The sequence below is a fragment of the Rattus norvegicus genome, chromosome 6, assembly GCF_021556685.1.
Source record: "Rattus norvegicus strain SHRSP/BbbUtx chromosome 6, alternate assembly SHRSP_T2T, whole genome shotgun sequence".
NCBI classification, from domain to species: domain Eukaryota; kingdom Metazoa; phylum Chordata; class Mammalia; order Rodentia; family Muridae; genus Rattus; species Rattus norvegicus.
The window spans coordinates 103362390-103375354 of record NC_141539.1 but is presented as its reverse complement, the minus strand read 5'-3'; the positions used below and the strand labels follow the sequence as shown (position 1 = coordinate 103375354).

The window sequence follows — 12965 nt, the reverse complement described above, 5'->3', positions numbered from 1 at the left end:
GTGAGCTGGGTGGCTGACAGCTCTGTCACCAGAGCAGGCAACTCTTAAGTCACAAGTGTGGGATCTGTCTCCCCCCACCTCCCCACCCTCCCACCCCCGCTCCCCACAACTGCCGTAAACATGATCTCCTGACCAGCACCCATTAGCTCACACCCCTATCTCTTCCATATGTGCAGGGGAGTCTTTATGGAATGGGGGCCACCGCTGGTCAACAGTCCCTCCTCTGCACAGGACACAGGCCCAGTCTGACTGCTGTGTTCTTGGCCTGGAGATCCATGAGGTTCTTATGTAGATGCTGAGGTCTCTTAGAGATCATTAGCTTTATGGTCCAGAGAAAACGAGAGGCTGATTGCTTAAAAAGAACACCATGGGGGTTGGGGATTTAGCTCAGTGGTAGAGCGCTTGCCTAACAAGCACAAGGCCCTGGGTTCGGTCCCCAGCTCCGAAAAAAAGAAAAAAAAAAAAAGAAAAAAGAAAAAAGAACACCATGTCTCCTTATTTGTACCAATGACCTCCAATCAAAGTTTTTTTTAAAAAATTAATCTTTTCCCTTGCTTATACTTTAAAAATTCTCATCTATGTGTAAAAAAAACAAAACAAAAAAAAAAAACTTACTAATTATAACACTGCCACTGTTCCAAATGCTCCTTTTGAGCCCCTTCCCACCTCCCTCACCATCCATCCATCCTTCCTTCCCATGAGCACCCTTTTCTCTTCTGCCCAGCACCTAAGAATAGGGATCACACGGAGGGGAGATGAGCAGTGGTGCGGTTGCGCCTGGCCTTCTGCTACTAGGATGTGGCTTTGGAGAAGGCTGCCAGGATGCTAGCAAACACCACGTCAGGTATCAATGGCGCAGTGAATGCCCCGTTTCCTGTAGTATTCCACAAGCGGAGTGGTCTGAGTGTGGTAGGCCTCCAGGCCGGTCTTCAAGGCCTTCTCGTTGTCATCTGACCTGCGGATCAGGGGTTCCCCAGTGATATCATCTTTCATGGCCTCCTTTGGAGGGTTGAATTCCTCATGGTAGGACCAGACACTCTTGGGGTGAATCGGCCTTCCCATGATTCTCCAGATCAGCAGGGAGTCCTGGATGCTGAACTCGATGACTAAATTGAGCTTCTCTTTCCTCTTATCCATGAGGTCATCAAGCATTTCAGCCTGCCTCACAGTCCGAGGGAAGCCATCTAGAAGAAAGCCATTTTTGCACGAAGGAGTCTCCAAATTCTTCTCAATGAGCTCAACGACCATTTCATCACTCACCAGTTTTCCAGCACCCATTGTGGCCTTCAGCTTTTTCCCCAGTTCTCAGCCTGAAGCTACCATGGCTCTCAGCATGTCCTCAGTCGCCAAATGACAGACACAGAAATTTTCAGCCAATTTGGGTGCCTGGGTCTCCTTGCCAGCCCCAGGGGGGCCGCAGCAACATGGCCCAGATGCCCTTCAGGTGCTCCAGTTCAGGAGCTAACGCGTTGGGAGCCATGTCTACCAAAGCCTCACTCCACCAGCCACCTGCACACCTCTGGATATATTTCTTTACTTACATTTCAAATGTTATTCCTTTTTCTGGTTTCCTGTCCATAAGCCCCCTATACCCTCCCCCATAAGTGTGTTACCCCCATCCATCCCCCCTTACCACTCCCGTTGACATTCCCCTGCACTGGGGGTCCAACCTTGGCAGGACCAAGGGCTTCCCCTTCCACTGGTGCCCCAACAATTCTCTTCTCTGCTACATATGCAGTTGGAGCCCTGGGTCAGTCCATGTATGGTCTTTGGGTACTGGTTTAGTCCCTGAGAGCTCTGGTTGGTTGGCATTATTGCTCTTATGGGGTTGCAAGCCCCTTCAGCTCTTTCAATCCTTTTTCCAATTCCCCCAAAGGGGGTCCTGTTCTCAGTTCAGAGGTTTGCTGCCAGCATTCACCTCTGTAATTGACATGCTCTGGTTGTGTCTCTTAGGCGAGATCTATATCCGGTTCCTGTCAGCATGTACTTCTTAGCCTCATCAATCTTATCTAGTTTTGGTGGCTGTATATATATGGGCCACATGTGGGGCAGGCTCTGAATGGCCGTTCCTTCACTCTGTTCTAAACTTTGCCTCCCTATTCCCTCCTATGGATATTTTTGTTCCCCCTTTTAAGGAGTGGGAGCATCCGCATTTTGGTCATCCTTCTTCTTGAGCTTCCTGTGGTCTGTGGATTGCATCTTGGGGAATTCGAGCTTCTTGGCTAATATCCACTTATCAATGAGTGCATACCATGTATGTTTTTCCAAGATTAGGTTACCTCACTCAGGATGATATTTTCTAGTTCCATCCATTTGCCTATGAATTTTATAACTCATTATTTTTGATTGCTGAGTAGTACTCCATTGTGTAGATGTACCACATATTTTGAATCCATTCCTCAATTGAAGGGCATCTGGGTTCTTTCCAGCTTCTGGCTATTATAAATGAGTCCTTATATTTTCTGACTATACTTTTTACTTCCCACCCTTGCTTAGTATTAGTACTAAAAATTAGCATATCAGAGTAAACTGAATAATACTTTTCTTACAAATAAAACATTAATGCTGTAGCACTTAACTAAAGTAAATTTACTTTTGACCAAGAGTGGTTTTGAAGCAATTGGTAGAAAGATTAGAAACTAAAACAAAACCTCTCTAATTTTCTACTGAAGAGACAAAATTAGGTTCCTAATTTCTTAGTCAAATATTTCAAAAGATCAAAACATTATATAATTAGATATCAAAGTATTAGAGGAAACAACATGGCATTATGTCTAAAGTAAAGCAACCTTTATATTATCTTACCCAGAAGATTATATAATTTTAATTTTGTGTTTGGAAAGGCATTTCCTCATTTATAATCATTTCTCATTAAAACAAAAAAAAAACATTTGGAGAATTAGAAGAAAATTATTCTCTAAAATATTTTAAAACATTTTAACTCTTTTTTTTTTCTTTTTCTTTTTTTTTGGAGCTGGGGACCGAACCCAGGGCCTTGCGCTTGCTAGGCAAGTACTCTACCAATGAGCTAGATCCCCAACCCACATTTTAACTCTTTATGGTACTTATTCCTTAATTCATTCCTTGGCCATTTATTCATTTCCTATAGCTTCTGAATTGCTATAAAAATTAATTCTTATCCACTTTAGAAGTTCCAAAACTTTAAATATATTTTAAACTATAAACTTATATCTTATACTTCCACTTTTCATACATATTATGTATAAACTACTTCAAAATATCTTCTCTACTCGTTTATCACTCAGTTTTGCTGATGAGAAAACTGAGACTAAAAGACAAACATTTTTCCAAATGCATTTGAATTCTGAAGTTAAACACAGGTAAAGCACATGAGTTCTAATGCCCCTCACTATATATACTCAGCAATCACAAATTAGATGTATTACATCATTATAATAATAAGATCCTCAAAGGTGTTATAAAAACCAAATTGCTAACAATTCATAATTTAGACAAAAATTTGTTTTTTAATCCATAACTTTTTCCTATGTAGAGGAATTTTAATCAAGCAACATGGCTGCTCTGGCAAAGGATCACATCCAAAGATATGATCCTGCTAGAATACAGACATGTTCCTAGTATTCACCTTTAATCCCTAGCAGGGAAGGTAAGATTAGTTTGTAGAAGTAAGCAGCCATGTTTAAAGGTGACAACTAACTGAGGGGCAGACAAAGTGATGAATCAGAGAAATATTTAACAGAATAAGTCACAAATAGGATATGCCCAACTCACATGAGAACAGCAGAGCAGTGAGAGAGAAAAGAAGATGGTGGGTGGTATGAATGTATGGAAGTTTTATCAGGATAGCTTTACAGAAATAGGTTACAGAGAGAACAAGGTAGATACAGGTGAAAGAAGAATAAGCCAGAAAATGAGAAGGAACAAGTAGATTAAAACACACTACCCAAGTTAGTATGAGGGCAGGAAGAACAATTCAGTCAGAAGCTGAGAGAAGCCAGATTGAATCAGTTAGTTTGAAAGATTAGATTGTATGGAGTCCTAAGCCTATGGATAGTTAGAACAAAGATGCTCTGGGCTCACCCAAAGCTGTATATTCATACAGCTAGGGTACAGTTCTCATCTCATTGCTTCATCCAAGGAAATAAAGGCAACATTTACATTCCTACAATTTAAATTACTTATTGTTCCTATAGGAAATGAATACCTTCTACAAATTCCTGTTTAAATACCAGTTTCTAGAGAGTCATGTGTACAAAAATTAATGTTAACCCTGTCAACAGATAAATTCATTAAGTTCATAGGTTATTAGGTGGTAGAACATGCTTGGAGGATGGGAGTGCTGTAAGTTTTTTTTTTCTTCATTTAAAGCAACTTTTTATTGGTAAAGTGGCCTTTTGTCTCCCCTACTGCCTCCCTTTCCATCTTTAAAATCTTTACTTATTTAGTGATAGCCTTTGAAAGGTGGGTCTTGTCCCTGTTTACTTCCTGTTTTCTCTGCTTCCTGGTTGTCCTAAAATGAGTAGCTTTATTCTACGTGTGCTCCCTGCCATGATCAGCCAACCATGGACTGCAACCTCTATTATCATAAGCCAAATAAAGTTTTCTTCCTTTTAGCTGATTTTTGAGTATCTTGTTTTGTGTTTCTGCCTTGCCCTCACTCAGGGAAGACTAAATACAGTCTAAGATAGGGGTCCCAGCCCGTGTTTCTCTGAATGACAAACAGCAGAGGCTGGGATGGAGGCTGAAGTTCTTAACCTCCTGTGTACCCAGACACCCCTGGGAACTGTGAGGAGTTAGGAACAGGAGTTCACAGACCTGTGATGAGAGGGGAGGAAGGGGCTAGAAAAGGGGCCCTCTATGGGAGGAGACTTGGGCACACAGCACAGTTCTGTATGGCAAAGCCCCCTTCCCCCAGCAGTCCTTGATGAAGGAGATTGTCCTTGCTTGCCCAAACAGTTTTATTCATGGCAGATGAGGATACATATGTCTTACTCAAGGTGAACCAGAGATTAAATACCTTTTGTAGAAAGGGATGAATATTCAGGAAAGAAGCTCATCTGCTAAACACTTGAGGCCTATCTAGATACTTCATTAGCATGGGGAACTCTAGGTTCTATTAACATGACCAGTTGTCCTTGTCCTCTTAGTGAGGAGTCATGGTCACATGCTCCAGGACAGAAACCTAGTCAGAAGCTAGTTTGAATTCCTGCTGTTCTGTTCTCAATTATGAGATTTACCAGGGTTCTGAACTTACTAATACCTTATCAGTATTTTTGTCTAGTGGCATGTGGCAGAGATGAAAAACTGACAAATGTATCTACTTTCATAAATAAGATAACAACAAATATCACAATTTCTGCCACAGAAAAAGTAATATCAGACCATGCCTTGCTGCAGTAATAATTTACCAGTACCTATGGATGCATAGATACAAATTAGAAGGAAAACACTCCTCTTTTTCTAATCTACAATTACTATCTAATGGCTAATTTTGAGTGCCAACACATTTCATAGCAATTGATTTTTTCATCTTCAAATGAATATATTTAAACAATACAGTCACATTTTTCATTCTACTGGTTAAGCAAAAAGGAGTACAAACAATTCTTATGATAGTCTTTGTGTCCTAGTGTACTATAAGAATCAAAAGAATCATATTACATCAAATCTAATCCAGAGAAAGATTAGAAAGTCTGTTTCTTGAAAACTAGTGTCCCCTAAAACAAATGCTTCACATTAGTCCATAGAAGAGAGGAGCTAAAGTTCAAAGTCTAACAGTAGTTAAAACAAACAAGAAATAAAATTATTAATTAACTAAGTTTTGCAAGTTGAACTTCTGGTTAATTGATTTGGCATTTTCATTTTATGTTGAAGAAATAAGACAGAATAAAAAATAACTCAAAGTGTAAGCTTCTGTTCTACGTCCTTAATTCGTCATTGGTCTGTCCCATTTTCAATTTATCTTAATTATATATTAAAATATTTATCTATCTCCACAGAGATGCAACTTTTTACAATATCCTATTCTAGGGCTCTGGACAAGTGTTTCAAAGTCTCCAGTAATGTGTGTGTATATGTGTTCATATTTGTGTGTGGTGCATATGTATGTATGTACGGGGAAGGTTGCATATGGAGGCCAGAGGCAAGTGGCTCTTTGTGAGTTCAAGGCCAGACTCATCTACATAGCTAATTCTTGAGTATCTAAGGCTACATAGTAAGACCCTGCCTTTAAGAAAGCATAGATGATAGATAGATAGATAGATAGATAGATAGATAGATAGATAGATAGATATAGATTATAGATAAAGATAGATGATAGAGATTATAGATAGATATAGATGATAGATAGATATAGATTATAGATAGATATAGATGATAGAGATTATAGATAGATATAGATGATAGTGGATAGAGATGATATAGATAGATAGATAGATAGATAGATAGATAGATAGATAAATAGATAGTATGTGTGTTTAACAACATAAAGAGCATACAAAATTTGCCCAATAGAAAGAAAAAAATAAAATAACAAAACGTCCAACTATGACAAAATAACTTGCACCTAATAGGTCCTCTTATCATATACAATAAATTTGGGGAACTATACAAGATAGCATTTTTTTTTCCTTAATAGTGACTGGAAGACAGCCTGGGCCTCCAAGTCTATAGGAAAAAAAAAAAAAAAACAACCCACATGCTTGTCTATGTCTTCCTACCTAGAGGCATATTCCATATTACTCCACAGGGAGAAAGAGTCCAAACACAATATAGCAGCCCCAAGGAAGTATAGATTCAGACAGAACTTAGGAAAGTGGATCAGATGAAACTTACAGAACAGATCACCAAAGGAAGACAGACTTATAAAGAAAAGCACTTTAGAATCCGCAAAGGGGCATAAGGTTTTGATGAATTCTAAGCTGCACATATACAAGTTATAGTTTTGTAAGATCTGCATGCCTTTAAATTGATATTTCATAAGTCATAAACTGTTACATGACATAGAAGTCCTAGCCAACCAGAGCAGGAGCAAACATTGAAAATTATATTAAAATGAGGTTCTAGAAAAGCTGCACATGTAAAGATCCAGTCAGTCAAATGTCTTCCTCACCAGCTCTCTACCTCTGTTGTGTGGGGGTGAGAATTTACATGTGTGTTAAGTACACATAGATAGGTGCATATGCACCTGATGATACTGTTTAGAAACTATGGCCCTTGATCTATTTCTACCTTTTGTATTGAAGCAAGGTGTCTTTCTGAACCTGGAGTTCACCATTTTTTGCTAGGCTGGCTGGTCAATTTGCTCCAGGGATTCTTTGTTTCTGCCTCCTGTGGACTAGCACTATGGGTGGCCTCTACCTGCTTTCATGCAGGAGCTAGAGAGCCAAGCCCTTCTGTTTACATACAAGCACTTTAACTGCTAAGTCATGTGTCCAGCTCTTCCCTCTTTCTCTTGAGATTGGGTCTCTCACTAAACCTGGAGTTCACCAATTCAGCTACAATGGCTGGCAACTAGACCTCAGTGATCCTCTTTTCTCTACATCCCCAGCACTGGAATTAAAAGCTGGGTTGGTTTTTTGTTTGGTTTCCATTTTGTTTTATTTTTAAGTGGGAACTAGAGAGCAAACTCTGGTCCTCATGTTTGCATGGTAATCACCACTAGATTATTATAGTTTTAAAGAGAGAAATATAACAAATAGAAACAAGAAAAAACTAACAAATACAGAAAAAAATATATATATCTTTAAAATGAAAGTATGTTAAGGTAAATGACTTTCTTCTTTAAGAATGAATACATAAAGAGTTGGGAAAAGCATTACTCCCATCAATATGACAAAAGCATTGTAAAATTCCAATTAATTACTTTTTCAGAATCAAACAGAGAATTAAAGTCAAGCAACAAACATGAAATATAGAATAGCATGCACCTATAGTGAAAAACAAAATTAGAGCTTTTCCTGACCTAGGGATAGATGCATCTGAACTCTATAAAAACTACCGAGAATAAAAATAAACTAGTAAATTTTAACACAGTGCTAAAGGTTATTAAAAAAGTGTGAAATTTTAGGAACTGCACACCCAGGAAGTTGTATATTTTTACCCTCTTTCTTCTAGACCTCTACTAGAAATGCAATGAATATAGGGGCAATTTCAGTGAATTTTTCATTGTTAACTACAAGAGACGAACAGAACCCAGAACTGAACAGCTACCTAGGGCCATCTAGTCTTTCCCCCTTTATCAAACATAAGTCTTACAAACCATGTATAATGGTATAATTCCATTCAAACTAAATGATACAATCTAGTCATACCCATCTAGTGAACATGAACCCCTGAAATCATGATACAAAATGAAACTTTCCCCTTTTTAGACTAATTTAGTATGTCACCATTGTAACAACAGAAAGCTATCACACTACTCCAACACACAAAAGTACATATTTTACTGTGTCTATCCTACACTAGGCTAGAAATAACCTTAGTTCACTGATTTTAATGATGTAGTATAGTCAACACAAGGGTTATTAACAAGATTCCATTTAATTTAGACTATATTAAAAAGTCAAATTCCACATAATAATGTTTTATCCTTTTATGGACCACATATATAATAGTGGTCCTATAAGAATATAATGGAGCCAAAAATCTCTCTATTGCCTACTGCCATCATAGGTGTTGTACTCTCATAATGGCACAACAAATTACCAATATGGCTGTGATAATGATATGAATGACAAGCCTCTGATACTGAGAATCATATAAAAGTATATCATATACAATTATATACAGTACCATAGTATTTAATTTTAGAAGACTTTATCAATTCATAGACTATACATTTAATTCTAGCACTACTCATTCTAGCTATACCTTGAGTTTACCATAAAACAGTTTTTGTTGTGTCTTATACCTGGAACGGCCTTATATTTCTCAAATTTACCTCTTCTGTAAAGCATCAAAAGTGCAGATCAGTGTTGGCCTGCACTCCCTAAGTTTATATGGTATGCTCTTAGAGTGTATCTCTGCCATTAAGTGATGTAAGACTCTGCAGAAAGGATAAATTAAATAATAACCTTAAGCTAAAGGGAAAAAAAACAGAAAGCATCATAAAACGCTTGTCACTGAGTTCTAGAAGTGGATAGGGTTTCATCGACAAACTAGAAATTCAATTCTCCTATTTACAAAATGAAGAAATTAAAGTCAGTAGGAATTTTCCCAAGGTAATATGCTAAGTAATGGCAGAATTGAGGCTGAAACCCACATTTTCAATTAAAACCTACAATAGTCAAATTTATGAGCTTGTTGATTTTTTTTTTAAAGTTTAGAAGCAAAAACAAAGCAAGGACTAAGTTTTATTTTCCAACATTAAATTAAAACTATCTTTGTCCTTTCAACTTAGGTCTCTCCACAACAACAAAATTAATGTTCAAAAGCATTCTTAGACAATAATAAATTCACATCAGATTCCCATACCCTAATAGCAGTAATTCGTTGCCCAACTTTGAACCTTATACGTTCTTTAAACAATATGTACTAGTAGTGGTTTTCACCAAAATCACAATCATCTGAATACAGACATAAACTATTTTCACAAAACAAAAGCGGCTTTTAAACAGTTCTTAAAATTTTAAAAAGTAAAAGGCATATTTCTTAAGCTTAACAAACATATGTCCATTCATATACAAAGCAAGTCAGAAAAGACCCACAAGCAACTGTCAACATAGAAAATCATATCATGCAAACAATGCAGTCAAAATAGTAGGAAAGTATATTCACATATATAAGCATATACACACTCATATAAATTTACATTCACACATACTACCTGCTATGGTTTATATTTATAATGTCTCACAAATCATATAGAATTAGCTGTCTTACAGAATTATCCCAGTGGGTCTAAAATGATATACTCATTCAAGAATATCTGATTACCATATGGAACAAATAGCTAAAGAACTTAATTTACAAAGGACAAACACATCAAATCTCATTAGTTACTGTCTGCTAAATAGTGTCTTTAAATATGAATAGAACACCTAAATTAAGCACCACAATAAGAAATGATGGGATCAAAATGTGCAGATTTATTTTGATATCAAAAATCAAATTTATAGACCCAGTGAGGTCAGGGATGATGTTACACACTTGTCATCCAGACATTCAGAATGCTAAGACAGAAAAATCCCAAATAGAGGACCAGCCTGAGCTACATAGTAATATCTTATCAAAAAAGGATTCTCAGCCCATAGCTATGCCACCTGTCACAGCTAGTTATGCATTCCAATATGAATGGAAAAAAACTAAAGAACTATACAACTCTTAGCCATACAGTAACAGCACAAAATAAATGGACACTCTATTAACAATAAAAGTAACCAAACAAATTTCATTATAAAAAACTGCATTTTTAATGGATATAATAGTTGGTATATTACACACTCCCTTCTTGTGTTAATCACAATTCTTTTCTAAATAAATAAAAATCTGACACACAAACTTATCTCTTTTATCTTCTGCATTTTTATGGATAACTTGCTCAACACAGAAACAAGCTAGATATATTTTAATAATTAATATACCATGGAGGGATGTTACTTACTGGCTTGCTTCCCCTGGCTTGCTCAGCCTGCTCTCTTTTAGAACCCAAGACTACCAGCTCAGGGACGGCACCGCCCACAATGGTCCCTCCCACCTTCGATCACTAATTGAGAAAATGCCTTACAGCTGGGTCTCATGGAGGCATTTCCTCAAGGGATGCTCCTTTCTCTGTGATAACTCCAGCTTTTGTCAAGTTGACACACAAAACTAGCCAATACATCACCTCTGGCTATTAAAATATTTCTGCCTCCTCTTCTGCCTGTATATTTCCCTGAGCAGCAGGGGTCGGGTTTTATAAAGCCATTCCATTTAAAAACCCAGACTCTGATTCTCTGCACATTGTTCATTTGTCGGTCTCTAAATTACTTTCCATCTCTGATGTGAGCCAGGCAAAGCACCCATCTATTTGTATAAAAGTATGTCGATAGGAATCAAGTTTTTCTCTAGGCTAATGACATATTGGTCTCAGGTTGTTGGCCACTTTAGCAGTCACTTGAGTCCCATCTCATAAAATGGGTCTTAAGTTCAAACAAAAAAAGTTCTTGGCTACTCCCATATCAGTTGTACCACGACTGCACTAGTATGCCTTATAGGCAGGTCACTGTTGTAGAAAACAGGGTTTGTTCCTGGGTAATAATGATGATTACTTTTCTCCTGCAGTAGCATGCAGAATACCATTCAGCAAACTGTCTTTCACTAGTACCTTTCATGATGAAACTAGTATGGATGAAATTTCTAGTTAGGCACCAGCTTGACTTCTCTGTGTTCAATGAAATAGTTAAGTGTTGTCTTTAACAACAGGATCTTAAGATCAAGCTCTGAAGAGCAGCCAATGGTAAGCTAATGACCTATTTTATAGGTCCTTGGGTACAGAAGACTCTAGGAGAGGCTTTATTATATTATTCCCTTTGGTTGCCTAAAGACAGACAACCTACAACTATCTTTGATCTATTCTTTAATAGCAATCTAAATTCTTACCAATAGAAGAATTAGGGTAGTAACTACACCTTAACTATACTTTAAAAGCTATAACAAATAAAAACATGTTCTCCCAGATCCATTCATTGTTTCCATTTATTGTTTCAAAGAAAATCATGTATGAATTTGTGTACAGAAGTTTCCTGAAAAGGGCAGTCTGACAGATTAGAGCTGAATGTGATGAGCTGGAATGTTGTAGTGCAGACTGAAAGCCAAAATTATCTTTGGCTATCTTTCATCTATGTAATAACTATTTATCACCCATTCTTTATCTGATCTAAATTCCTTCTGATTGTCAGGTACAACCTTTGGAATGTATTCTTAGCAGATCACTAGCTTTGACAACAAAAAGCTAAGAATGTCATCAAATGGCAGAGTTCCCATTTTGCTATAACTGCCTACCTGATGTCCCCAGCAATATATTTAATAAATATACTCACTTATGACCTTCTTTTCTTCTGTGTTTATAAACATTTAGACAACCATGTGAATGTTTGCACAATATACTATATCAATTAGCAAAATTAAAATCTATGTTACTAGGCCATGAACACTCACACTGGCTACAAATAAACAATTCTTATTCTTTTTTGGTATAAGAGATGTATTTTGCAATGTCTTTCCCCTAATTAATCTATCATGTCAACTTATTATAGCACTTGCAGCAATTAAAATTGTATCTTAATACATATTATGTAGAAGTTACACTATTGCTATACCCCTTATTATACTTTAAAATCATTTATCTAGCATTCAAAATACTGTCTAAACCAGTGGCACACGCCTTTAATCCCAGCACTCAGGGGGTTGAGCAGGCAGATGGATATCTGTAAGTTCAAGGCCAGCCTGCTCTACAAAGCAAATTTCAGGACAGCCAGGGCTGTTACACAGAGAAACCCTGTCTTGACACACCAACATCAACCAAACAAAAACTTATCTAATGTCTTAAAACTAAAATAGTATTCCTTAATGAGGTCTACAACTTGTGTAAGTTTCTCCAGAGATTATATATTTATATCAACAATATCCCTAAAGAAACAAATGGACCCTATAGGCAAATTGTCTAAGCAACAGTGTAAATGTCCTAATACCGTTATCTGTGGATATGTTAGTTTACATGTGGAGTTCAAAATACACCATCTTAATATATACTACTTTGATATAAGGATTATTTTGAGCTTAAGGAAAACTAAAAAAGAAATGGAGATGACAAGCATATATAATCTCTCCACCGTCTAGAGGAAGAGCATGATAATCCTTGAATATTTCTAATTAGTAGAAACACCCTTAAGCTCTTAAAGTGATACAAAGCAGACAATACCAAAACAATCTATGCAACAAGTTGGGATACTTAATCTTCATTGGTAGCTTGATTGAATTTAGAATTATCATGAAGACAGGGG

The 12965-nt window shown here is 37.1% G+C and overlaps 2 protein-coding genes and 1 pseudogene across 29 annotated transcripts in view; all 3 read right to left on the bottom strand.

The window, feature by feature from the left end:
• Ccdc196 (coiled-coil domain containing 196) overlaps positions 1–12965 on the bottom strand; it is a 132890-nt gene that overhangs the window by 34000 nt on the left and 85925 nt on the right. The window lies entirely within an intron of this gene.
• Positions 1–12965, bottom strand: part of Gphn (gephyrin) — a 532330-nt gene that overhangs the window by 475172 nt on the left and 44193 nt on the right. The window lies entirely within an intron of this gene.
• Ak2-ps1 (adenylate kinase 2, pseudogene 1) lies at positions 599–1576 on the bottom strand (annotated as a pseudogene).